This window comes from Echinops telfairi, unplaced genomic scaffold, assembly GCF_000313985.2.
Source record: "Echinops telfairi isolate 266 unplaced genomic scaffold, ASM31398v2 ScPeMD7_25;HRSCAF=90, whole genome shotgun sequence".
NCBI lineage: Eukaryota > Metazoa > Chordata > Mammalia > Afrosoricida > Tenrecidae > Echinops > Echinops telfairi.
The window spans coordinates 10,834,216-10,860,993 of record NW_022103922.1 but is presented as its reverse complement, the minus strand read 5'-3'; positions in this window follow the sequence as shown (position 1 = coordinate 10,860,993).

Sequence of the window (26,778 nt, the reverse complement as noted above, 5' to 3'; positions counted from 1 at the left end):
GCAGCTAACAACAAACAAATTATTTTCTTGTTTTCAGAGGTGGGAAGAGGTCAATCAATAACACATCAGAATTGTGGATGAATGTAATGTAATGATATGAAAGTGGAATTACTGAATTCCTTATCTGATCTCTCATCCCACTCCCCAGTGACCACAAAGGGGTCTGAACAGCATGTGCAGTTAATATCTGGACAAAGGAAAGGAGGACCCTGAGTAGACCGCTACTGCTGTATATTCTCAGATCCAATTATGCCGTTTCCTTTAACTCATGGTGGCTAAATAAATATTTGGAAATCGTTGTCGATGATGCACATTTTCTAAATAAATATGCACTCAGGAACAAAACAAGGACTGAAGGTGCCAGAACTGAAAAGAGGAAGAAAAGGGCAAACGTCAAATACCCACTGAAAACACAGAGCATTCAGCCGGGCTTCCCAGGCGCTACTAATAGAATAATTCCATTGAACATTATTTCTGCTGCATCCTATTGGAAATGCACTTTGGTCCAGTTCTACTTCAATTGCTTTCCCTTGGGTATTGAAAAGTTTGCCCTGGAAAATGAGAAAACCAAGTGATGGGAAAATTTCACAGTGAACGCCTGAATAATACAAATATTTCTTTTAATGCAGGAAATATGGGCTGCCTGAGAGGTCAGGCGGAGTACACAGGTGGCAGTGCCAGGATCTCGTCAAACTAATGTTAGAATTGCTGGTGATTGCTTCATGTATAAGAGAGTGGACATATGATTGTCTAAGTTTGGTGCGAGCTAATCTACTCCTAAAATGCGTAATTGATACAGCGTCCAGGTAGCACTAAGAGCATCGGGGCATTTCTGAAACATCTCTATCCATTTTCTATTCTGTGCCTGTCAGGGACTGGCTCGACTTTGTTGTTCTCATGGTTGCTCTCCTCTTTAGAGCCTGTTCTCTATTCTTTCACTATAGATTCTAGAGTTGTTGTTTTTCTTATTTTTCCCCAGAAGCCTCTTTCTGCACCTACATAAATCTAATTTTTCCATCCCAACTAAAAAGAACTGTCAATGCCTCCCAAAGAGTAGGGAAACAATTTAATTCACACTTACATTGTTCAAGCACTGATGGACGTGTGAAAGGTAAACATTCATGAGCCTGTTGAAGTGTAAGAAACCTTAAGGACATACCTTTGCCTCTAGTTTTCCTGTTGATCTACTTCTAGAAAAACCCACAGACATTAAAAGCCAAAGGGAGCATACTTCTACCCTGACATAACTTAGGTCACAACAAGTTAATCCAGACTCCACAGCAATGGGTACCTGGTTCCGAATTAAAAGTTCTCAGGAAGCAGAGTAAATCAAATAGATACAAGCAGAAATCATGACGAAACCACTTTTTGATGCTTTCCGAGCTTCTTGAAAATATCCCAAGTTAGGCCCTTCTAAGGACTTCAAGTTGAGAGAAATAAGAGACTGGATAATGAGGTAGAGAGAACCAGAGGGAAAAGTTCAGACAGCAAGACAACTGGGAGCAGAGGAAACTTAGTTGTAATTCAATCTCTATGTGTAGGACATGTTTTAACTTAGGTGTAAGTTAAAATACAATGTTAAATACAGAGTTTGTGACACTCTTTCCCTTGTCTACATTCAAATCCATGGCCATCAAGTCACTGCTGACATGGAACTACCCCCGTGGCAGGTGCCTCTCAGGAGCTTCAAGCGTCACTCTTTACAGGGTAGCCGGCCATGCCTTTTTCCAAGGAACGGCTGGTGGGGCCAAACACATGACCTTCAGTTAGCAGTGGAGATCTGAAAAACCATGCCATCATGCCCGTTACACGAGTTCTTTCTAATCGCTGATTAGCTATAGCGGCGGTTCTCAATTATATATTTCACAATATATAATTACATATTGTTTTGTGATTAATCACTATGCTTTCATTATGCTTAATGATCTTCAGTTTGTAACAAGGAAAATACATCCGGCATATCAGATATTTACATGACGATTCATAACAGTAGCAAAATGACAATGATGAAGTAGCAATGAAAATCATTTTATGCTTGGGCGTCGCCACAACATGAGGACCTGTATGAGAGGATCGCGGCATGAGGAAGGTTGAGAACCACTGAGCTATAGAGATGCAGAAGCATTTGGACAGGGTCAAACTGTGGAACCTTGGTGGTGGTGGAAAAATATCCACGATGCTCCCATCCTCAACTTGACTCCTGTTTCTCCAGAGAGCTAGACCAGCCGTTTGCTGATACTGTGTGCAGAGATACACAGACAGGCAAGCTCAGTCCTGGGGGACTTTTCCATCTTCTCCACCTTCATCTTTGCTAATATTCCATTGGCAAAAGCAAATTACACAGCCCCTCTGAAAACCCCAGACTGCAGACAGGATGAAGAAGGTGAAGGCATAAATCCCTCTGACAGTCTTCTAGGTCAACAAAGCCCAAAGCTCTTTCCCTTTGAAGAAGCCCAGCCTTTGGGATATCATCAGATTTCTTGGTAGAATCATCTAATTTTATTTTCACAACAATCCAGTTGGTCGGTAAGTTCTATTTTCCAAAGATGAAGGTTTGGCTGAGGCCTCAAACCCAAGCCAAACAGCAAAATCCTTGCTCTTCATATAAAAGTACAGAGCTAAGGAACTGGCAATTACTCCCGGTTGGATATGGGCAAAACCAGGCTGACACAAAATCCATGCTGAGGGAGTCAAGCTTATATGAGGGAGCACAGCATTAAAGCAGCTGAACTCACCTTTGGTTGTGCTGCCAACCGCACAGGGAGATTGGGGTGTCTCAGGGCAGGAGTTTCCTCTGGCTTGTTTTTTCTGTAAATGTCCACATTCTGTCATATCAGTCAAATGTTAAATGTTGAGTATTGTCTCCTTCTCTCTTATAGAGAATACCTTTTTTAAGAAGGAAAACAAAGCAAAACTCTTTCGAGTAAAGCTTAGCTTTTCTTGTCCAAGGATTTCTGAGCAACTTTCCAAAATGGCAAATGAGAATTTTCTCAAGCTTTCTCATCCAAGAAATATCTTTCAATGCGGGGCCTCCAAGTGTAACCCGAATAAATAGTTTTTGACTGGAAATAGGTACTAGTGGACCAGAAGTACCGTTCACTTAAACTCTCAGAGCAAATAGAAATCTCTATTTGTTTTTTTATTTCTAAAATCTTATGACAGCAACAATAAGATCTCCTTTGGACTGTAAAAAGAAAAATATCCAAACATGAAACAACAGTGTTAAAGCAACCTCAGTCTGAGGAAATCTCTGGGGCTAATTGATCAACAGAAATACCTGTATTTATGTGCTTGGCTACTTTAATAGTGCCCTCACGACAGAGCATCTGCATAAAAAGGTCATGTAACATATTGATTTTACTTGTTTTATTTTTAAATGAATTGTAATAATAACCACTGCTTGCTCTGTATAAAACATTGCTCATCAAAAAATTAATAACAATATGTACCACACACATGTTAAATCCTTCTCTTAGGCATTGAAAGTACAGAAAGTTATCTGATAGAAGAATCAGGAAAAGATGAGAGTAAAGATCATACATATGTCAGTTTAAATTAGAATAAACATTACCGTGCTATTTAGACTTACACTCAATGGTAGGGCAAAAATAACTTTGATTTTTGAAATTCATAAAAAGTAGATCAATTAACATCTGAGATCCTGTAATTTTGTCATTTAAATACCAACAATTAACCCCATAGACATTTTTGGGATACTACAGGAAATAAATTCAAGCATTTTCTTACTTCAAGCATAAAATATATAGATGGCTTCCAGCTTCCAGTATAATTTTCTTGTCACTATTGACCCATGTGTCAGTGATTGTTCTTGATCTCACCCTTGCCTGAAGCAGGGCAAACTGGAACGCAGGCTATTCCTGCACACCTGTCTGATCAGAGCAAACCCAGAGGCTAGACAGTTTCTCCTCCTCGAAGCCTCTTCTCTCCGGAAATGATTTAATCGAGGACACTGAGGCTTTCTGATTCTATAAAGATTTAATCTTAGAACCCTAGATTGCCTAAGTCTAGGCAATCAATGGCGGATCAATGGAATCTCCTGAATATCTGGTGAAACTATAGATCCTTGCTCTCTGTTTGCAGCCAGATGGAGCAGAATCTCCAAAGAGAGGAGCCCAGGCACCTGTAGTTCACCATATTCCCCAGGTGATTTCAATGATCAACCAACTTTGGGAACTGCCCCACACCTCTTATTCTACTTGCTGTCTCTGTAGGTTCATCAATCTTGAGTTCATCTACTGATAAACAGCAAACCATATAGGAACAAATCAAGAGTACCCCTGCCCCACACTGACAAAATACCTCTGACATAAACCCCAACATGAACAAACAAACCAACCAACCACAGAGAAAATGATGAAAAGCAGATCAGGCCCAGCATGCATCAGAGTGTTTATCAACTGACAAGGTTTTAAATAGTCAAGTCAGGTTTTTCACTTTGATCTCTTATAGTCCTCTCTCTAATGCACTCTGTCTGGTACTCAGTTTCTTCGCATCCCTCTATTATAGATAGACGGAAATCACTGGGTTTAAAAACCACTGCCTTCAAGTCAATTCTGACTTTAGCCACCCAATAAAGAGTTTCTGAGAATGTAACAGTCTCGTTTCTCTCCAGTGTTTCTCTTGCAAGATGTCCTAAAGTGAGCCTTCATTTTTCTCTTCTTATGGGAATTAATCAGATACCTGTATCTTACCACCAGTTTATGTTTGAATTTTCATGTGTCCAAGATGGAAGTTGTCAGAAAGGCAACTATCCCTTTCTTAAAGAGTGCTTGCCTTTAATTATAATCTGTTTTCCTACTTTCCTGATATAGAATGTACTCCATAGAACATTCAAAAGGCTTTGCAAAAGTCTAGAGCCTAAAATATTCTCCTCTATGTTTTCTCCTGTGCTTTACTCTCACTCGGCCCATTGAGTAGGTCATATGAAGAGGAATATCTCAATTCTAGTTCAGTGGTCTCTTTGTGTCTTCCAAGCGCCCCTGGCTTCACCGTTTATCTGCAGAAGGAAGCAAATTTCCTCTTCCCAAATTTTAGATGAAAGAGAAAAGGACTTCAACTCTTGCCTGAAATGTTCCATGATGTTAGACCATGCAAAGCCTACCTCATCATGATGCTAGACCATCCAAAGATGCCTGAATTTTGTGAAAATGATATATTTGTCTGTCTGCCAACCTTCAAACCTATCAACCTACCAACTTACCTACCTACCACCCTACGTACCCACCTACCTAGCAATTTACCAACCACCAACCTACATACCTACCTCCCTCCCTACCAACCTACCTACAAACCTACTAACCTCCATACCTACCTCCGTATGCTCCAGAGTTGGCCTTTTTGTACGTACCCCCTTTGAAAAAAGAAGTAAAATTACCTGACTCAAGTATCTCTTGGATATATGACTCACTAGTCAACAAATTCATTATCATCCTAAGAATAAACACCAAAAAGGAAATGGGCTTCCAGTCATCTCTCAGAATTGTGGTTAGGTCCTTTTTGTGTGCCTGTAAGGTGCCGAAACTCCAAAGTGTATCTTAAAAAAGTGCTTTGACTAATGACACTACAAACTTAACTTCTTCCAAAGGGTATATAAGACTCAGATATACAACCTGTTTTCTTGTTTCTTAAAATAAAATTGATGTATTTAAATGCTGCCTTTGATGTGATACAAATTGAGCAAAAACCCTGTAATTTTGTCTTTTAGCCTGACAATTTGTCACAAAGATATGACTCCGAGTCACCCTTAATGGTGAGCATGTCATCTTGTATTTTGGATTTCTCCACTTCAGCTGATTTGCGCCACTGGTATTGCATAAATGAGCTTTATGTTATGAAACCTTATGATTCCAATATAGGATTTGTGGAAAGAAAACTTGAAACAAAAAGAAGTCTGTTGTTACTGAGCCTGTTCCACTTCATAAAGACCCTGTGGAGCTCAATAGACCTGTAACAGGTTCTCGGAGTTCTCATCTTCAAGGAAGCCCCCTACCCTATCTTTCTCCATAAAGTGGGTGGTAGGTTCAAATAACCAACATCTGGGTGAGCAACAGCTTGCTGAATTGCTGCGCAACAAAGGAACCTTTGAATTTAGAACTGAAACCACTGCCATTGAAGTAATTCAGCCTCATCCAATGCCATCCAGCTGATCCTGAATCACTGCAACCCTCGGAAACATAATAGAACTGCTCTTTCAGTTACCACGGTCTAATATCTTTACTGCACAGAAAGCCTGGTGTTTCTCCTGCAAAACGCCTAGTGGGTTCAAACTGCTGAGCTCGCTGTTAGCAGCCCAGTGCATAGCCAGTATGCCACCAGGGTGCCATCCAAGAAACAAACTCACTGCCGTGGAGTTGATTTGATCTCACAGAAGCCCTTTCGGACATTGTAACTCTTGTAGGAGTAGAAGGCTTCACATTTTTCCCTTGGAGCAGCAAGTGCTTTCAAACAGTTGACCTTCCAGTTAGCAGCCCAATGAATAACTACTATACCATAGCATCACTATGGAGGGTGTCAAAGGCTGTAAACCTTTACGGGAGTGGCCAGCTCATCTTTCTCCCATGAAGCAACCGGTGCTTTTGAGCCACTGACTTTGTCATTAGCAGCCCAATTCTTACCTCCTTGCACCACCAGCGCTCCTTAAATTTAGTGTGGAGCCCCTAAAATGGCAAATATATATGTAAATGAGATCTGGTCCAGGGCAACTGTTTTCCTAGAATAGGACCACTGTACTTCTCATCTAATGAGCCTTAGGAAATGCAGAGATATCATTTATTTGTCTTATTGTTAAAAGTGTGGGAGTGGTTAACAAGTGTTTTCACATTGTATGTGCTATGTTAGAGGGTAAAGCATCTTTTTTTTTTCAAGTGGCATAATTAAAATAGAATAGCCAGTGCCCTGGGCAGACATTCACAGCTCTGTTTAAATATAAGTGAAATTTCACAGGAAGTTAGCCAAAATTCCTAAAAGCATGCTTGCTTCTGTAATCCTACTTTAAGAAGAGATTGCCAAAGTATTTTCTGAAGCCCTCTGTAGTGGGTCTGTTTTCTTCAAGTTATTGTTATTATTATTAATTATAAGAAAAACAATCATGTGAATGAGGCAAGACCTATCTTAATGCTTTAAGACTTAAGTGGTGGGTAGCTGTGAATCAGTACCCACTCTTGGGTGCCTGGCAACCAATACAACAAGTGGTACAGTGAAATTCCTTAATATGGCTCTTCTACGCAAGTCTCTGTAACTCCCACCAAGGAGTTGTGTGGGGATATGCAAATAGGGTGTATGTGACATTAGGAGAGGGGATTAACCAGTTTTCATTACTCACCCTCTGGCTATAAGAAGGAGCAGCAGCCAAGAGAGAACCCCTGAGGACCATTAAAAGAACAGATTCAAGACCTATCTGAAGTGGTGGCGGGCACCAAAAGCAGATGCCTCCGAGGCTGGGGCATGGAGTCTCTGAGGAGCAGTGCTGAGATTATGGGGTGTCTTGTCCTCATCTGGCCCAGGACTATGGCACTTGGGGACAGAGTGACAGGCAGCATGGCTTCCAGGCCCATGGAAGCAAATGCCCAGGAAACATGTGGCTGAGAGGCTGAGGTCTGGAGAGAGGCTTTGCTACCTAGTGATTGAGAAGCTGTGAGCCAGAGAGAGGTTGACTGCAGGCTGAGAAGAGCAACCACTGCATCCGTATTGTTGCTGATCCTGACTTGTGCTAACCTATTGACTTCCCTAATTGTGGTCCAGTGCTGTCCGGTTGGTCCAGACTAATAGTCACCCGATACATACAAAAGATTGAAACACCACCTGATCCTGCACTGTCCCCACACTTGTTCTCATGTTTGAGCCCCATGTTGCAATGACTCCATCCTTTGAAGGGCCTTCTTCTTTTTCACTTCCCCTCGAGTTTGGCCAGCATAACGTCCACTTCCAGGCACTAGTCTCTTCTGACATGTCCAAAGTACACGAGATGAAGTCTTGCCATTCTTGCCTCTAAGGAGCATTCTGCCTGTACTTCTTCAAAGAAATGTTTGTTTGTTCTTTTAGCAGTTCCTGGTACTTTCAGTATTCTTCACACTGTAATGCAAATGCATGGGTTGTTTTTTGGCCTTCCTTATTCAATGTCTAACTTCCCCATGCACATGAGACGATTGAATATATGGTGGTTTGGGTCAGGTGCACCTTAGTCCTCAAAGTGACACTCTTGCTCTTTAATATTTTCCATTTATATAACAAGGTTCAATGAACTCACAAACGTTCAAAACCAGTAGATGGATTAGCTTTCGTTCCATAACTTTCTTTGCTGAGAAATTCAGGGGGGGGAAAAGGCATTTAATATTTGACTAGAGGACTGTTGACAAAGAGTTTATTTCTGAATATGATCCAAACGAAAGCAAGCTGTCATCAGGTGGACCTTCTTACAATTTCAGGGAGAGAGATTTTGAGATGTTAGGGAGACATCCACAGTGATCATCGCCCTCTATTGTGAATTTCATTTCACTCAAGCCCAGCATCCTTTCACTATGACTGTGAATTTACTGAAAGAAGGCTCGCAGTTTAGCCCTAGTTATTACTATGGGCTTCCACTGATTTTCATTAACTTGGTGTGACCCTTCATTTCTTCCTGACCTTCACTTATCCGATGTTGACACTGGGAAATTTTACATAAAGATTTGTGGATGATGCCTCAAGAAAGAAAATAATAACAAAACAATAACACCCAATACCAAGCCTATTCTTACTCTAAGGGAAGGAACAGATAGCAATTATTTTTTCTTGGAAAATTGTATATACATTAAAATTTTTCATAGTAGATATTAAGCTCAAAAACCAAATTCACTGCCATGTAATCAGTGCTGACTCATAGGGACCCTATTATGGACATAATGATATGAAACAACAACAAAAACACCTCCCTTCCACTGAATCAATTCCAACTGACAGCAGCTCGATAGGGGAGGGTAGAACTGCCCCTGTGGTTTTCCAAGACTATAACTTTTTCTTTTTTTTTAAAGGAATATAAAACTGTTTATTGACCATGGTTCACTAGTATTTACATTAAAGTAAACAATATACAATCGATTACCATTCTGATTACTACAAAGTTGTGTTTGTCTAAGTAGACTAGAGAACCAAATTCATAGACATGCATATGTGTATAAGAAAGAGCTTTATATACAAGAGCAATTGAATATTGAGAAAACATCCCAGCCCAGTCCCTATCAATTCCATAAGTCTGATATTAGTCCATATGTCCGATTCTATAAAGTCCTCTTCAGACCCACGAAGCACATGCAATGATGCAGAAGGCAGGACAATCACAGGCCAATAGGTGGAAATTCTTGTGGATCCAGGGTCTGGTGTAAGCATCCCAGCCCTGGCAGGGGTCTCCATGTGGCTTTTCCAGCTACGAGGCTCTGGCTGCCATCAGCCTGTCTCCATGTAGCTTGCCAGTAGAGAGTCGCTTAGGGAGTGTTCATGTGTCCTGCCTCTAGCAAGCTATTTAGCTCCTTAGCACTTCCAAATGAGGTCATCAAGCTACAACCTGATTGGCAGGCTAGCTCCACCCCTTCACTCGTGATCCTCTGAAACTGACAACACATTATGTAGCTACTACATATGTTAGTTGTCTTGACTTTAGCTGAGCTAGAGTGACCCAGATACTGAAAAGGTGGAACTTATTTGTAAAGAAAGGGACATCAACGTAACCAGAAGGTCAGTAGTCAATATGACAAGTCTGTCCACCCTTTCATGCCACCAGGTCCTAAAGAGTACCATCTCGTGGGGGAGTGCGGAGTGGAGACCCAAAGCCCATTAGTAGGCCACTGGAGATCCCCTTGCAGAGGGTTCTCGGGGAGGAGATGAGCCAGTCAGGGTGCGATGTAACAATGATGAGAAATACAACTTTCCTCTAGTTCCTAAATGTTTCCTCCCCGCTCCCACTATCATGACTCGAATTCGATCTAGCAAGACTGGCTAGACCAGAGGAGGTACACTGGTACAGATAGGAACTGAAAATACAGGGAATCCAGGACGGATGAGCCCTATAGGACCAGTGGTGTGAGTGGCAAAACAGGGAGGGTAAAGGGAGAATGGGTAGGAAAGAGGGAACCGAATACATGGAACTGTGTGTGACCTCCTCCCTGGGGGACAGACAACCGAATAGTGGGTGAAGGGAGACGTCGGACAGGGCAAGATATGACAAAATACCCATTTATAAACTATCAAGGGCTGATGAGGGAGCGGGGAGCGGGGAGGGAGGGGAAAAATGAGGACCTAATGTCGGGGGTTTAAGTGGAGAGAAAATGTTTTGAGAAACGATGTACAAATGCGCTTTACACAATTGATGTGTGTATGGATTGGGATAACAGTTGTATGAGCCCCTAATAAAATGTTAAAATAAATAAATAAATAAAATAAAATACTGACGACATCATAAAGAAAAATAAAAAAAAGAGTACCATCTCAAACCAGCTCAGTAGGTTTCCCCAGCAAGGTCTTGCTGCAGTCCCTGAATCGCCTTTTAGTCAATAGAACACAGATTTTAACTTTCTGTGAAAATATGATTATCTAAAAGAAACAGGGACCTCCTAAAAACCCTGAAGATATGCCAATATTAGTCTAGTTTTCTTATTTGGATGGGGAGGTTTTGAAAAGTGGTAAGATATTTTCATGCAGGGGATTTTGCAAATAAAGTTTCATTTATATGATTCTATGGGTATGGGTTTAGAGAGATTTTTAAAGTTTGTTTAATTAATTACTGAATCCTGTATTTGATTTAAAAGCATATGGCTTACAACCATGACCCCCTACCCCCCACCCACCCACACACCCCATTTTACTTGAGGTGATCTACTTGAGTTGCTCAGAAGGATGGCATCCCTGTAACACCGTTTTTGTTTAGAACAGTTTTGGCGAATGCCTCCACATTAGAAAATAGCTTTTCTAAATATTGGGAAATTCTACTTAGTCGTTCCTGAATCAGAACTTGTTTAATCCATAATGTATGCCTAAGGACCATTCCGGACCATTCTTTGTTAGTGTATTTGTATATGCATAAATGTGCACTTACATTTTATTTTATTTTACATTCACCAAGACTGTAACTCTTTACAGGAGTAAAAGGTTTGATCTTTGTCCCTTGGAGCAGTTGGTGGCTTTAGGCTACTGACCTTGAAGCTACCAGCCCGTACATAACCCATTCCACAAGCAGGGCTCCTGGGGTTATAGATAGGGATGATTTTATCAGAACACAGGCCTTCAAATCAACCCTGACTCGTGGCAACCCATGAGTGTAAGAGTCTAAATGTACTGTACAGGATTTTCCATGGGTGTTACTGACCCCTGGTACAATATGCAATTAAGGCTTTTTTCTAAGTTGCTGAGGAAATGGCATGGTCACACCATCTGAAGTCTTCCAGTACCGAATTGAAGAGAATCCAACTTCATATCTGCTCTAAGACGATTCCCATGAGGCAGTGTTCAGTCATGCCTCAACACCTGACCCTTCTTTACCCTATTCTGATAATCTATGGCATTGGCCTACAGCACTCACCGTCAACACTTAACAAATGACGGGGCTTATTAGAGAAGGTCACAGGTTGCAAATTAGAATCAGAAATATTAAGGGTATAGTTCTTCTCAGCCAGGCCAGCAGGCACATCTCTCTATGATCCTCAGCCTTGGCCATGTGTCCCTTGGCCCTTGACCTGCTTGGGACTGTATTGCAGATCTTTGTTGCTGATAAATGATCAAAGGACCCGCCATTCTGCAAGCCAGTGATGTGGCCTTAGGCACTCAGCTTCACTCATTCCGTGGACAGAACTCCGGTTGCTCCTTCCCACGGTCTTGGCACTGCTCCTCTGAGCCTCTCCACTCCTGCTGCTGCTTTCTTGCTGGTCTTGGGATTATCTGCTCCTGCTTCAGAAATGACTCATTTTATACCCAGTAAAATGAAGCCTTGGTGTTGTTGTGGTTAAGGGTTGGGCTGTGATCAGCATGATTGGCAGTACAAAATCACCAGTTCAAAATTACCTCTGTCTGGAGAAAGATGTGGCTTCCCACTCACATGAACCGACAGTCTCAGAAGCCCATAGGGCTTCACTCTGAGTCAGTATTGGCTCTATGGCAGTGAGTTTGAGAAAATGGCAAAACTCATCAACACTTTCCAGTAGAGTTCTGTGCAGCCTATTTGCATGGCCCCACCCAATCATTTGGTGGTAATTACAAAGACTATAACTGGAAGATCCACCCCAAGATACCACACTAGGCTATCACTTTACCTCAGGTGACTTTAGGTAGACCTGTTTTTTGCAATAACCTTTGTATCATTCTGGAATTACTAAAGAATTGTAGATAGTTTAAAAATGAATACTGTACATCATGGTTAAGTGCCTGGCTGCTAATCAGAAATTGGTGATTTGAACCTACCTAATTATGCCTGGAAGGAAGTATTTTCAATCTTTCATCATAAGGATGATAGCCTAGTGTGGTAGTTACATAACCTGATGTCAACTCGAGACTGTTAAGAGTGAAGGGGTGAAGTTTAGCCTGTTAATCAAGTCACTGCTTGAAGACCCCATTTAGAAGTGCTACAGAGATAAATAGCTCCCTAGAGGCGGACACACACACACTCTGTGCTTCATATTCCTGATGAAAAGACACATGGAACTAAGCTACAGTCCTGGGGTTGTAGGAGTCACTTGGAGACCCACACCAGAGCTAAGATGCTTCTACCACCAGTGGATGCACCAGACTTTCCATTCACTGGCCTGTGGTCTTCCTGCATTCGGTGTCATTGTATGTGCTGCATGAGTCTTAAGAAGAATGTATAGAATGGTAACAGACATACAGGTTAATATCGGATTTATTGGACTTAACCTGGACTGGGCTGGGATGTTTTCTTAAAGCACAATTACTCTTTATATAAAGCACTTTCTTATACACATGTGTGTCTATGAATTTGTTTCTCTACTCAACCCAGAGTAACACACCTAGAAAACTCTATGGGGCAGTTGTGCTCTCTCCCATAGGGTTGCTATGGGTAGGAAGCATCAATGGCATTCAACACAATAACTTGAGAAATAAATAAAATGTAACTCAGGTACTAACAGGAGAAATGGGTAAAACATGAAATTGATGTTAAATGATGGACTTCCCATGAGCGAGAAGGAGCTTTAGGGAGGACTCTGTGATTGTACAGAGTTGGAGTGAGGGGTGAGGAGATGTTGAAGGGTCCAGATCTCAGAGAAGAGGGGCTAACGGTTATTAGCTGGATTGTTTAGATGGATGAAGCATGTTGTGTGAGTTTGACTTCACTCCACCAGCCATTGTAAGTACATGGGGGTTTCAAACATTCCCAGAAAAAAATGTTTTTCTCTTTTAGTCCCATTTTTTCAGGAAGTTTGTTAACTCCTCTCAAATTATAGATCCTTAAGAAGGAAAAAAAAGGAGTGAATTTCCATCAAGAGGCATGCTTTGAAAAGAGCTAAGTTACCGTAAATAAGCTTAAATAAAATGTCATCACAGTTAAAATAAATATTTGAGTTAGCATACATTTTCAAAAAAAATATCTATTATAGAATATTGATCAAAGAATCAACTGACAAAATACCTTGAAATATAATGTGTAGGTTGATCTGTCTATTACAATTCATTTTAAAAAGCATTGTCCACGTTTTTTTTCCCACAAATAGTAAAACAGCAGTAATTTGGAAGAAAAAATTACATCAATCTTAAATATATATATTTATAATATATTATGTCCTATATATTCTGTTCTAATACAGCTCTTTGAGATAATTGACTTTCTCTGTAACAATATAGCATTATTATTTATATTGATATAAAATACATAAAGGTGATATTTTTATAACAAACCCTCAAATGACCTGCATTTCACAAATATCTAAGTCTTCATGGTGGTGGCGCCTTTAAGTCTGTTCTGGCTCCTAGTGACCCTACACATGATGGAAGGAATGCTGCGCTCTTGTGACACCCTCCCAACTGATGCCACGCGTAAGCCCATTGTTACAGCAACTCTGTCCCTCCATCTCCTTGAGGGTCTTCCTCTTTTTCACTGCCTTCTAAATCTTCCAAGCGTGAGATTGGTCTCTCCTGATAACCGTTCCAGGCCCGTGAGATGAAGTCTCGCCATCCTTGCATCTTGGGAGCAAAGCCTCCTGAAGAATATAAAATAGGGCATTTTAACTTGCAATCATAGCTATGAATTATATATTAATGCTCTTTTGAATTTCTTTTTTTACATTGGAGACCATATAATCTTTATCATCTGCCTCAGATATTGAACTAATCCATACCTATTCTAACTTTGTGGCTTTCATAATTGTCTATTTCAAATTAGTCTTTTGTCAATAATTGTGTATTTTTTGAACTCTATTTCAAGGATGGTTTATGTATGGGGGTCTTACAAAATTTGTGGTAAATTCTCTTATGGGTTAATTCCATCTTTATCAGGAACTCTGTGAATACCTTTTATATAATCATTAATCTTCTTTAGTTCCTTTATTAAAACATAGTTACGGTTCTCATGATGGGCTTAGATAATAACTTTAATAAAGTAAATGTAATTGTCATTGATTGAGAAACAATTTAAATAGTCTTTCCGTACCATTGACAATAAGAGATGAATATTTAAGCTTCGCTTTTCTGACGTGGTGAGAAGCACCTAGTAACGGAGACTCTCTAGAAGATATAAACTGTCTGTTCTGCTCCACTCGTGTAGGACTTGGTAGAACAGCCTCAAAACAAAAAGTTCCCTGCCGTGGAGTCAGTGGGGCCGGGAAGAACTGGTCCTGGGTTTCTTAGACTGGAACTGTTTGCTCAAGTGGAAAACCTCTTTCTCTCCCTAGAAGGCCTGAGCACCTTTCCAGTTCTCTCCCGTGTTCTCCGTCCAAGTGCTTATGTTTGATTTTATGCCATTCCGATGTGTTTATTGGGCAACTTCAGTTCACTGTGTATTTTTTCACAGAAGAGCAAAAACCAAGTGAAATACCTTTTATTGTTGAAAAAACTATTTTAGACATCTGACAACAAAAGTCAGAGTTCTCAATGATAGTGCTTATTTTTCCAAAGTGGTTTCGCAATCCCTCAATCATCCAAGGCTTCATTTTAGCTTTGCCCCAGCACTGAATGTTTCTTGAAGGAGAGATGCCCGTTTTAAGATGCATAATACAGCTGTAGTGATTTCATGAGGTTAGTTAAAAGAAAATGACAACCCACCTAAGATCTCCATTGTCTGCTGTGGTGATAAAAGCCACAGAAATCTTTAACCAAAGAGTCCCTAAAGAGAGGGCCATTGTGGTGGGGATAAGCATTCGATGACAATTGGGCGTGGAGACAGGGAAGCTTCACAAGTGTATTTCCAAAATGGGGACATCATCTCAGTGGTATTGAGCTAGCCTGGCTCATCTCATGTGCTTTTGCATGTTTGCTGTCAGTGTAAAATCTGAGTGCATTTGTTGTCATCAGAAACGGGTATTCTTTCGGCCTGGTTATAAAGAATTCAAGGCACCGGGGGTTGATTGGAAATAGAAACTATTAAGAGAGATGGTAAATTATTGCTCAGTACCTCTATCTTTTTGTAGCCACAAATAGACAGTAAGAAAGAAAGGAAAACAAAACAAAACAAAATCTCTGCTGTAATCTACTACTCTTAGCCCATCTAAAGCAAATACAACAACTTACGTACAGATAAACAAATAGCTGTCTAGGAGAGCGGGGAAATTCTTCCAAACGCATTTCAAGATGCATTTTAAATGCATGGCATTAACAATGATGTCTCCTCACCGACACTGGAACACTTTCTTGGTTCGGCTTTGATTCTAGTACAGTCAGAAGGTTCTTCAAAGCGGACCTTGTGAAACCCCATATTGCCATATGGCTCTTAGAATAAAATATTGGTTTACATTTTCATTCATATGACTTCACTGTTTAATATTTTTAATGGATGTCATACATAAAGTTACACTGAGAAATGTCAAAAAACAATCATGAATTCATTCAAAAACAAAAAATAAAATGTGATCCGAGAAGTAAGGGAAAGATGAGAAAGGACGCTGATGCGAACCAGGGAGTATTTGGGTGGTGCCAAGTTAGGGCCTTCCATTGCTAGCTAAAAAATGTTAAGGTCAAGTGCACCCAGGGACTCCTTGGAAAGAAGGTCTGGTGGTCTGTGTCAGAAAACTCTGCTTTTGAGCACAGTTCTATTCCGCCACACCAGGGGTGGCCTTGAGTCAGAATCTCAAAAATAACAACCCAACTCACAGCCATCTGTCAAGCTGCTTCTGACCCATAGTGACCCTACAGGACAGAGGAGAATTGCCACAGAGGCTGTAAATCTTTATGGGAGCAGAAGACTCCTTTATGTCCAGAGGGACAGCTGTAGGGTCTGAATTGCTCAACGTCCAGTGAGTAGCCTCACTTGGAACTTCCTAAGCCAACAGGATGCCCTCCTTCTCGGCAGGCTAGTGTAAAGGGCAAAGAGCAGAGGTCAGAAAGAGTTCCCACCCCAATGCATCAGAGGCTGGAAAGGGTTTTGAGGTCTGAAGTACATTAATAGAAATACATCGAAGTGCTGACAGATGTCAGAAGTTAAGCTGTAAGATGTGCGAATCAAGTTATTGCCTGAATTTACTCTTGAAACTAAAAGGAACCAATTTCATCTGCCTCTGTAAAGGCCAGGGAGACAGGGAGGGCAGAACTAGAGTCTGGAATAATCCTGACGTGAATATAGTCAAATTGGGGGAATTGTGAATGCCATTTGGTCAGCAACTTTCTGGAACATAAAAAGGTATGTGGACGAATTTTGGATTCACAGGGCTAGGATGAAATTTATCATTGTTACCATCATACAAACATTGCTTTATGCAGTATATCTATTCTACTTAAAATATATTTTTTAAGAACTTGGGAGTATTAAAATCTTATTTTAAATGTAGCAGGGGAATTTGTTATTATTAGGAACCTTGTGATAAACACTTCTTTAAAGTGAAATATCCTAATTATTTTGTTAGGCTGTGATTTTCTATATTGTTGTCTAAAATTAGGTGACTATATACTGAGTGGGACTTGGGGAAATAAAACAGTATGTGGTACTGAGGAAGCACCGTCTAATTACAAAGAAAATGTCAGCTGGTCATCTAACAAATTGCGTGTGAAACGATGCAGTGCAGGGCCACAATTGGACTCTTCTGGCTATGCAGGGGCGAGGGGAAAGCAAGGCCACTCAATTGCTCCCGGGTAGAGAGGGGTCAGACATGCCTCTACCCTCCGTCCTTTACCCGATTCTCATGGCAGCTTTCCCTCCCATTACACTCTACTTTTAGTTGGGGTTTAATAATCCATCGTAATGGTCACACGGGGCATTTATTAGTGTAGTTGACAGGTTATCACAAGGCAGGATCAGGAAACAGTAAGGACACGGTCATTGCGGATACAGAAAACATTATGGATACAGCAATGGATACACCTCTCCTCAGCCAGCAGCCAGGTCTCTCTCTTGTCCTTGGCTTCTCAGTCAGGCATTTCTTTGGCCTCTGGTCTCATGGGCTAGGAAACTAGCTTGTCTCTGTGCCCCAGAGTCTCACAGTCTCCATCTCAGCTCTGTCTCATGAGCTCCTTGCCTTGGCATCTGGCCTTGACGTGGTATGATGTCTGTTGCCCCCACCATTTCAAACAGATCTTGAAAGTGTCCCACAGGTGACTCTTCTTCCTTGCTGGCCCTGGTCATTCTCAGGAACAGCCTATTGCCTGCATCAGAGGGCTCCTTTGTAAAACTCACCCATCCCCTCAAGCAATGTTTCACACTGCCTGTTTGCATGGACCCACTCAGTCATTTGGTGGGATTTACAGAGACATGGAAAGAAGAGCCATATTCAGAAATTTCAATTCACTACCCATGGTCTTGAGGTTTCTACCCTATTCCAGAATATTCCATTTTGAAAGTCTCCATTGCGTTTTGAAATGTAAGCGCTTCATATTTGGTTTGGGGGATCAAATTTGAATCTGTCAGCAGTAGGAGATGAGGTCTCAGGAGCATTAACAAAAATCATGGGACTGTTGTATCAATTCAGGGTTTCAACTTATTTATTAAACATATTGAAAATTACTTCTTTCATGTGGTCTGGAATATTTATGCAAATATGACAAGAATAGTTTCTCCCTGGAGCTAGAAGGAGCTATTTGGACCTCCAAATCATAATTACAAAGTTATTTTGGTGAGGTTGGACTCAGAATATAGATGTGAATAGGGGCTAACACATAACCAAGTTCTACTGACCCCTGCCGCTCCCCAAACAAGGCAGACTTTGCCAATAGATCAATATAGTTTCAATAAGCTCAGACTCAGAATTCTTCTCAGTGCTGCAATTCAGGAAACCACTAAAACATTAATTAAGATTGAAATACAAGTTCACACCTGTTCTTGGTAATATACTTTTGCTCTGAACCTCATTTTCCTGACCTATAAATTAATGGGCTGTACTCTGCATAAAAGGCAGAGTCCCATGTCTGAACTCCTCTGGTTTCCTTAAGAAAAAAGAGAATACAAATCCACATCTGCCCAAAGATCATTCCTATGGTGCGGAGATCAAATACAATTGTCCTGAAGATCATCCAACAATGGTTACAGCAGGGAACTTCCAGAGGTTCCGACTGGATTCAGAGGAGGACATGGAATAAGGTATGTCATTGCTGATGTCAGGTGGACCTTGGCCAAAAAAAAGAAAGTTCGAGAAACATATTTGCTCGATTTTAGCAGAATATGCCAAGGCATTTTGACTGGGTGGATCATAGCAAAATATAGCAAACCTTGAGAAGAATGGGAATTCCAGAAACTTGATTGTGTTCATGCAGAACTTGTACAAGGATCAAGAAACAGTTGTGTGAATGGAACAAGAGAATACTGCATGATTTAAAATAAGAAAATGTGGTGCACCCTCCTCCTCCTCCTCTTCCCACAATAAAAAAAATAAAAAATAAGGAAATGTATGTGACAGGGTTGTAGCCTCTCACCATACTTATTCAACCAGTATGCTGAGAAAATCATAAGAGAAGTTGATCTATACAAATTAGAATGTGGCACCAGGATTGGAGGAAGGCTTATTAACAAATTGGGAAATGCATATGACACAAATTTGCTTGCTCAGAGTGAGTAGGGCTTGAAGCACTCACCCTTGAAGATAAAGGATTGCAACCTTCAGTGTGGATTACAACTCAATGTAAAGAAGATGCCAATTCTCACAACTGTACCAATAGGTCACATCATCATAAATGGAGAATAGTTTGAAGTTGTCAAGAATTTCTGTCTTCCTTGAACCCACAAGCAATGCTCATGGAAGCAGCAGCGAATGTATTAAAAGACAAGTTTTTAAGTAAATCTGCCCAAGACTGCTTTAGCGTATTGAAAAGCATGAGTATTACTTTGAGGACTACGGTGTGCCTGACACAAGCCATTCTATCCTCCATTGCTTCATATCCATGTGAATGTCAGACACTGAATAAAGAATAATTGATGCATTTGAAGAAAAATAGATTTGTAGTGGAAGAAATATGGCCAGTGCTCCTTAGAGGCAAGGATGGTGAGACTTCTTAACAGACTTTAGGTATTTTGTCAGGAGAGACCAGTCCATGAAGAAGGACAGCGTGCTTGGTAAAGTTAAGGGACAGAGAAAAAGAGGCAGGCCCTCAAAGACACGGATCGGCACAGTGCCTGCAACCGTGGGCTAGCATCAGAACAATTGTGAGGATGGTGCAAGACCAGCCACTGTTTTCTTCTGTCGTTCATCATGCTGCAATGGGTTGGAATCAACTGTTCTGAGACCAACTACCCTGTGCACTTCTCTTACCCTAACTCTGCTGGATACATGAATTCAGTGCAATGGCCACGCGGAACCAACAGACAACATTCCTGGTGATGGGGCTTCTTGCCACAACCAGAACCAGGGAACATCAAGGATGAAGTCCAGTTTCTGAAAGTGGCACCTCCTCTGAGTCATGGCAGCACAAAACAGTCCCTTTCTGTTTTACTCTCCCTCCCTGGTCCTCAACCTTCCGACACTCAGTCCCTTGATCTCGGCCCAAAGGGGACCTTCCTTTGCAAACCATCCTCCTGCCCAGAGACACTCAGCTTTACTTATTCTGTGGGCTGGGTGGCCCACTGCTCTGTGTCACGGGCTTGGTGCTGATTATTCTGCTGCCTCCACTACATCTGGCAGTACTCTTGTCCATACGCCACTGGTGGCTTTAAAAAAAAAATTCTTGATGATTTTGATGTTTTTGTTCCTGCTTTTGAGGTGACCACATTCATAGCCCATGGAATGGAAAACCTGACCAACCCTTACGTTGGTGTTTTCCACCCCACATTTGTAGTGATTGAGCAGGAGTAGGAAAGGCCATGAATATAAAATCTATCGTAAGCCATTTCCTTTCACAACATATTCCCACCACCACTACTTCTGCCCACTCGCTCCCTGCCCTGCCCCGTTGGTCCTTTTCTGCTAGAACATTCCAGGAACCTACAAATATCTCTGTTGATCTGGGCATATTAGTTCGCCATGTTTGGCTTGGTTTCCTGTACCTGTAAAATGAGAAAGTCATATTGAATATTTGGCAAATAGAAAAAAAAATCAGTTTTCTAACTCTTTGATTGTATCCAGAAGGGGTAAACCATAATTTTGTGTATCATCTCAAGTGACTGAGTTATGGAGATAGCAATGTCTTGCTAGCCATTGCCTGGACTGGGTTTGTGAGTCGTCGCAGGCCTCTTCCTGGGTTGGTGGGACAGGAGTCATAAGGAAATCAGTGGTGTATTCTGAGAGTAGAATGGAAGGTTGGTGTCCATTTGACCAGTGTCCTTCTTGGTCTACAGATGAATTGCTCACACAGTTTAATTGGAACATGCATCACTTCTCATCTGTGAGAGCAATACAAATGGAAGCTAGTTTCAAGTCAACTGTATTATTTTCTGGGAAAATGTTTTTCCCTGTAAATCAGACACATTTCCATTATGCCCGTTAAATACAGACACAGCATAACTGTCTTGCGTTATCATATTTATTGTCCATCTGTGTCTACTTGTAGCAAATGGCTTTTAGTTATAGATCCTCCAGAGCATCATGAAAGAGTCTATATTTTAATGATGAAAAATATCTCTCATTATTGGTTTGTATTCTTTTTAGAATTCTGAGCCCGTGGTTCTCTCCTCACTGAAACAATTGCCCAGACCATAGCTCCCAAGCCCCCGAGTGTCCAGTTCAGGGGAACAGTGTGAAGTTCTGATTCCCGTGAAGGAGTGAATCTTTCCATATAGAGAATGGTCCAGAGTAGGGATAGAATGCATTCTTCCATCGTTGCTTTCCTTTTTGTCACTGAACTTGATTTAATTCCATCTGATTGTTTTTTTTTGTTCATTTACTTTCAGTAGAACATTCATCAACCGTGCTCCTTTAAATGATATTAATGTTCTTTTCTTTCACCCAGACTTTGACTCTGGCACAAGACAGAGACTAAATGTGATAAGAATGCACACTGCCATATTAGCTGCTTAATAACTATGTCTGGGTGGCCCATGAGGAGCGTTTGCCCTGCAATGGGACTTCCAGACTTCTCTGCTGAGCAAGGAGACCGACTGCTGTTTGCTGCCTGACAGAACCTCCTCTTACATTTGGTATAATATGGGAAGGGAGCATTTTTAATTTAATATATAAATGTAAAACTTCAGCTTCCACTCGCTGTAATATCGGCTCCATGATTTCATTTCTTTCTGTATGTATTTTATCAGTAAAGAGTGCACCCTATGAGCTTCTGTGATGGAAATCCAGGGTGAGCGGGAGTGACTCTATTAGGCTGTGAGAGAGGATGAAAATGGTTTGAGATAAATAAAAAAAGCAATTACCTAGGCCTGGAAAGAGATACCGCGCATTTATCCGGGACACATTCAACTTACTCAGAGCTCCATTCCAGTGGACTGCTCTCCCCTGTTCCCTGTCCTCCTAAGGCATGCAAATGGGATGAAGCAAGCGCTGATCACACCCCGGCAAAAAGAATTCAGACATTGGGGGATTAGAAAGCGGTCAGCAGGAGGAAGACACAGGCGAGGTAGCTCTTATTACACTTCTGTGCTGGACACAGAGGGCAACGCTTTCGAGATTGTGACATAGAAAATGGCAGTGGCCACTGGGCTGATGGGCACAGCAAATCCATTTCCTTTCCAGTGAAGGTCTTTGTGCTTTTGAGGGATGAGACCGTAGTTCTTAAGTCTAAGCCTCATAACTGGGGCCGGCAGGGTAGTGGTGCTGCCCTGGGCTGCTAATGACAAGACCAGCAGTTCAGCACCCTGTAAAAGTGAGTCTTGGAAACCCGCCGGGGAAGTTCGACTCTGTCCCAGAGGGTTGTCATTCTACGTGGGCATCGCCTCAAGGGTGATGCATTTCATTTGGTTTTCAGCCATCAGGACGACTTCCCTTTCCCTTTTTCAGGGATGCATTTCTCTTTAGGGTCTAGCTTATTTTCGTGAACTCCTGTCTTCTTATGCATTTTATCGTAGATTACTCAATTATTTGTTCAGTAGAGCTTTTCTGGTCAAATTGGACCATGCCAGTTCTATAGAGAATGGACACACACATACACACACGCGCACACACGAAAGAAACATGGAGCAAAATGAATTACAAGGCATCAAGCTAAGCAGAGAAACATCTCTCTACGATGAGAAGGCCCAGCAGAGAATCGGGATGGCCATAACAGGTTCGATATTCATTTCCCCACCCAGGATTTCAAAAATAAACTTCACTCTCTCTTTACATGTTTTTCCTCTTACAGTTCATTTCCTCTTTGATTGAAAAAAATGGCCACTGATTCCACGTCATCTCTTGAGATGCTCGTTCTTACGTCCTAACTTCTCTCAGCCTTCATCCTGAGAATCTCAGTAAATGCAAGTTTTTTTCTTTGCCTCCTGCACTAGAGACCTTCCTGTTTATTCTTGTATCTCTTAAGTGGGTTTTGTCTCTTATACACAGATTAGAAAATATTTTTGTGCAATTCTAGTTTCTCTCTTTTTGTGTTTTAGGACCAACCAGCTTGGGGCCAACCAGACTTCTCAGTTCCTTTGGGAACAGTAGCACCTCTATTTTTTGTGCTGTGTTGTGAAGTTCAACTGAGGAGAAGGGCGTAGACATATATTAAGGACTTAGAAGGTTGTTGTTAGGTGCCCAGCCAAGTTCAAAAAGAGGAGTAGGTAGGACCGTTGGTGTGGGAACAGGGTCCGGGCAGTTGGAGAGCACCGGCATGTCTGATCTCTTGGGAGGTGCCGTTGAGGCTCTTCTGATCCAGAGCAACCTTGTGCAGGGCAGAAGCAGACAGTATCTGCTCCTATGCTATCCTGACAATCGTCACTATTTTTAAACCCACGGTGGCCACCATGGTGTCAATCCGTCTCCTTGAGGGCTCTCTTGTCTTTGTGCCCCCTCTTTTCTTGACCAAGCATGATGTCCTTCTTCGGCGACTGGACTCTGCTGACATCATGTCAAAAGTATGTACGGTGAAGTCTCGCCATCCTTGCCTCTGAGGAGCCCTCTGACCATGGTTCTTCCAAGATCTATCTGTGTGTCCTTTGAGCGGTGTGTGGCACGTGCAGTGTTCTCCAGCACCATCATTCAAACGCATTGATTCTCGTCTGGCCTTTTTGGAGGACGTAGCTGCTGAAAACGCTATGCATAATTTCAAATGTACTAGGAGCCTTTTTATAAATAAAAGTCATAGTTCTGCCTGGATTTTTCCTTTCACAGCTTTAATATACTTCCTGTGTTATTTCATTTTAGCGATGGTTAAATGGTTGACTACCAGTGCCCAGGTCTGCAGTTCACACTCAGATGTGCATTAGGAAAAAAAACAAAACAACAACAACAGACAATCTGCCTCCAGAAAGCAACCATTATTAACCCAGTGGAGCCCTACCCTAGCACACAGATTGTTCCCAATGGTTGAAAAGGTTTCACTGGCAAGTTTGTTTGCTTGTGTTGTTTTACTGTTAGTAAAGCACCTGTGTAGGAAGGAGCTGTGTCTGTGCCGGGTGGCGTAGTGGTCACCCATTGGACTGATGACCAGAGGTAAGCCGCTCGAAAGCCCGAGATGCTCCTTGGGACAGAGAGGAGACTTTCTGCCCCTGCACAGTGTTACGGTCTAAAAACCCCCACGGTGAGTTCTACTAGGGCTGACATAGTGCTATACGCTGGACTAAACTTGATGGCAGTAAGTTTAATTTTTGTAATAAAGCAATGTGCAGCCATTGCTTCTATAATGCAGAACACAACAACAACACAGAAATACTGCCATCAAGTGGATTCCAACCCCTTGAGACCCTCTGTAAGGCTTCAAGATTATAAAGCTTTATGGAAGCAGAGAGTCTTCTCTCTCTTCCCCAGAGCAGTGGGTGACTTTGAACTGCTATCCCTGTGGTTAGTCGCACAGTGCCTAACCCAGAACCACCAGAGACACCTTTGGTCCTGAAATTAAAAATAAATCCATAAATAAACCACTGCCCTTGAGTTGATTCCTACCCATAACCCCCCTAGATCAGGTTCCTAATTCATTAAAGCTTTACAGGAGCAGAGAGCCTTATCTTTGTCTCACAAATCTTTGAGTGGGTTTGAGCTACTAATCTCTCGGTTAGCAGCCCAGGATTTACCCAGGAGCAGCACCAGGGCTCATCTGCTTCCACAAAAGAGGAGGTGAAAGGTTTCTTTCTGTCTATTTCTGAGCCATGCTGGCAAGAATGAATGATTCTGGTATTATGACCAGGATCACTGGAATCTTGAATTCCAAAAAGACTTGTAAAAAGAATGAGCAATGGGAAAAGTTAGCAAGTATGATGCTACTTTTTCAATTTGTTTATTGTCCTTGATTTGTGCCTCTTTGACAAGCAGAAAGAGAAATATACTTTTGTTTCTTCCATTATCTTTAAAGATTACAGCAAAGTGCCCTAAGATTCTCAACTTGATAGTACAATTGCTAGAAGAAAATAAAGTTGATCGGGCTGGTAGTTGCTGGGGGTTTTGAATAATATCCGAGCTATGCCAAAAGCTGCAATTACACGCAAGAACACTCACTACTGGCCGTCATCTGTCAAAAATGGGCAGCAGGTCAGATATTCTGTTTTCATTTTCATTGCTTTTCTGGAAATATTGGCTTTGCAGAAAGTATAAAGTTTAAAGAAATTGTAGAAAACTAGACTAGAATTCAGAGAACCTGTTTTAACTTAAAAAGGTGATCCAAAACCAAGAATTAAAAAAGAAAAAAGGTGGCCATAAGTTTTGCAAACAGACCCTGGTGACATGTGGTTATGCATAAGGGTACTAACTGCAAGGTCAGTGGTTCAAATTCACCAGCTGCTCCTTGGGAGAAAGGTGGCACTTTCTACTTGCATAAATAGTTAGTCTCGGGAACTCATAAGGGCAATTCTATCCTGTCCTATAGTGTTGCTATGAGTCAGTACTGACTCGATGGTAGTGAGTTTGATTTTGTTTTGCTTTGTTTTGGAGTTCTGACACACAAAAAAATCATGAGAAAAACATTCAGTACTCAAAATTGCTCACGTTAGCTAACTTGGTAAGTCTCTTACAACACTTCAGAGGAAACATTAAATTACTTGTTAGGTGTCTTGGAAGCTAACCCTTAGTGAAAATTCCCAATATTTACTAGAATAAGTACTTCTTAACCCCATTCAAATGTGAAATGAAATCCTTGGGGAATCTCACTGTGAGTTGAGGTCCTACTGTTACATTCTCATGTGCATAAACACTACTTCTTTTCAAGGAGCAGGCAAGCTTTACCATTATCACTTTGCATATTTAACATGGGTGTGTCAATATAATTAATTGCATGCCTTCAAAGCTAAGCATTATAAAGATAAATGGCATCAGCTGGTGAATTAAGACTTACTGTTGTATATAAGTGCCAGCATACAATAATGTGGACACTTGTTTCTAACCTGATCATAATAAGAGTCTTAAACACAATAGAGCAAGATTCCACCATGCTCTGCCTGCAGGTCACATGTGACCCATCAACTGTTGGGTATGATCCCTATATTGTGATTCTTAGAAAGTATGTCAACTGGAGCCCTGGTGGAGTGGTGGCTACACATTGGGCTGCCACCCACATGAGCAGCAGCTGGAAACCACCTCATTCAGCAACAGCTCTTTGGGAGAAGGACTGGGCTTTCTGCTCCTGTAAATAATTACAGTCTTAGGAACCCACAGGGGGTTGCTATGAATCAGCATTGACTTAGTGGCATTGAGTGAGTGAGAGACACTCCTGGTTAATGGAAGGGGCAGAACCCAACTTTTCAATTGGGTCGCAGCCTGATGTCACCTCCATGGTGTCACAAGTCTTTTTGAATAAGAGGGAGAGACACTGGGAATTATTTCTCTTTGTCCCTCTGCCTTCCCACTTGCTGGGACTCTGTCTGCCTCTGGGGATGGTTCCATGTGGGCTGCATAACCTTCAAAGTTGTCAGTTCCAGTAGACTCTGCACCCTTGCCCTGTAATCTTTTTACATATCGCTTCACCTGTTGTCTTTGTCAGCAACCTGTAGTCTCATCAGTCTGAAGACGGACTTACAGACTAGCATCAGGCTCATGAACTTGAGTCAGACCAGGCTGGGATATAAGATTATTTAAAATTACTTGATATAAGATTACATGATACAGGTAATCCTTGATATAAGGTTATTTCTTGATATAAAGC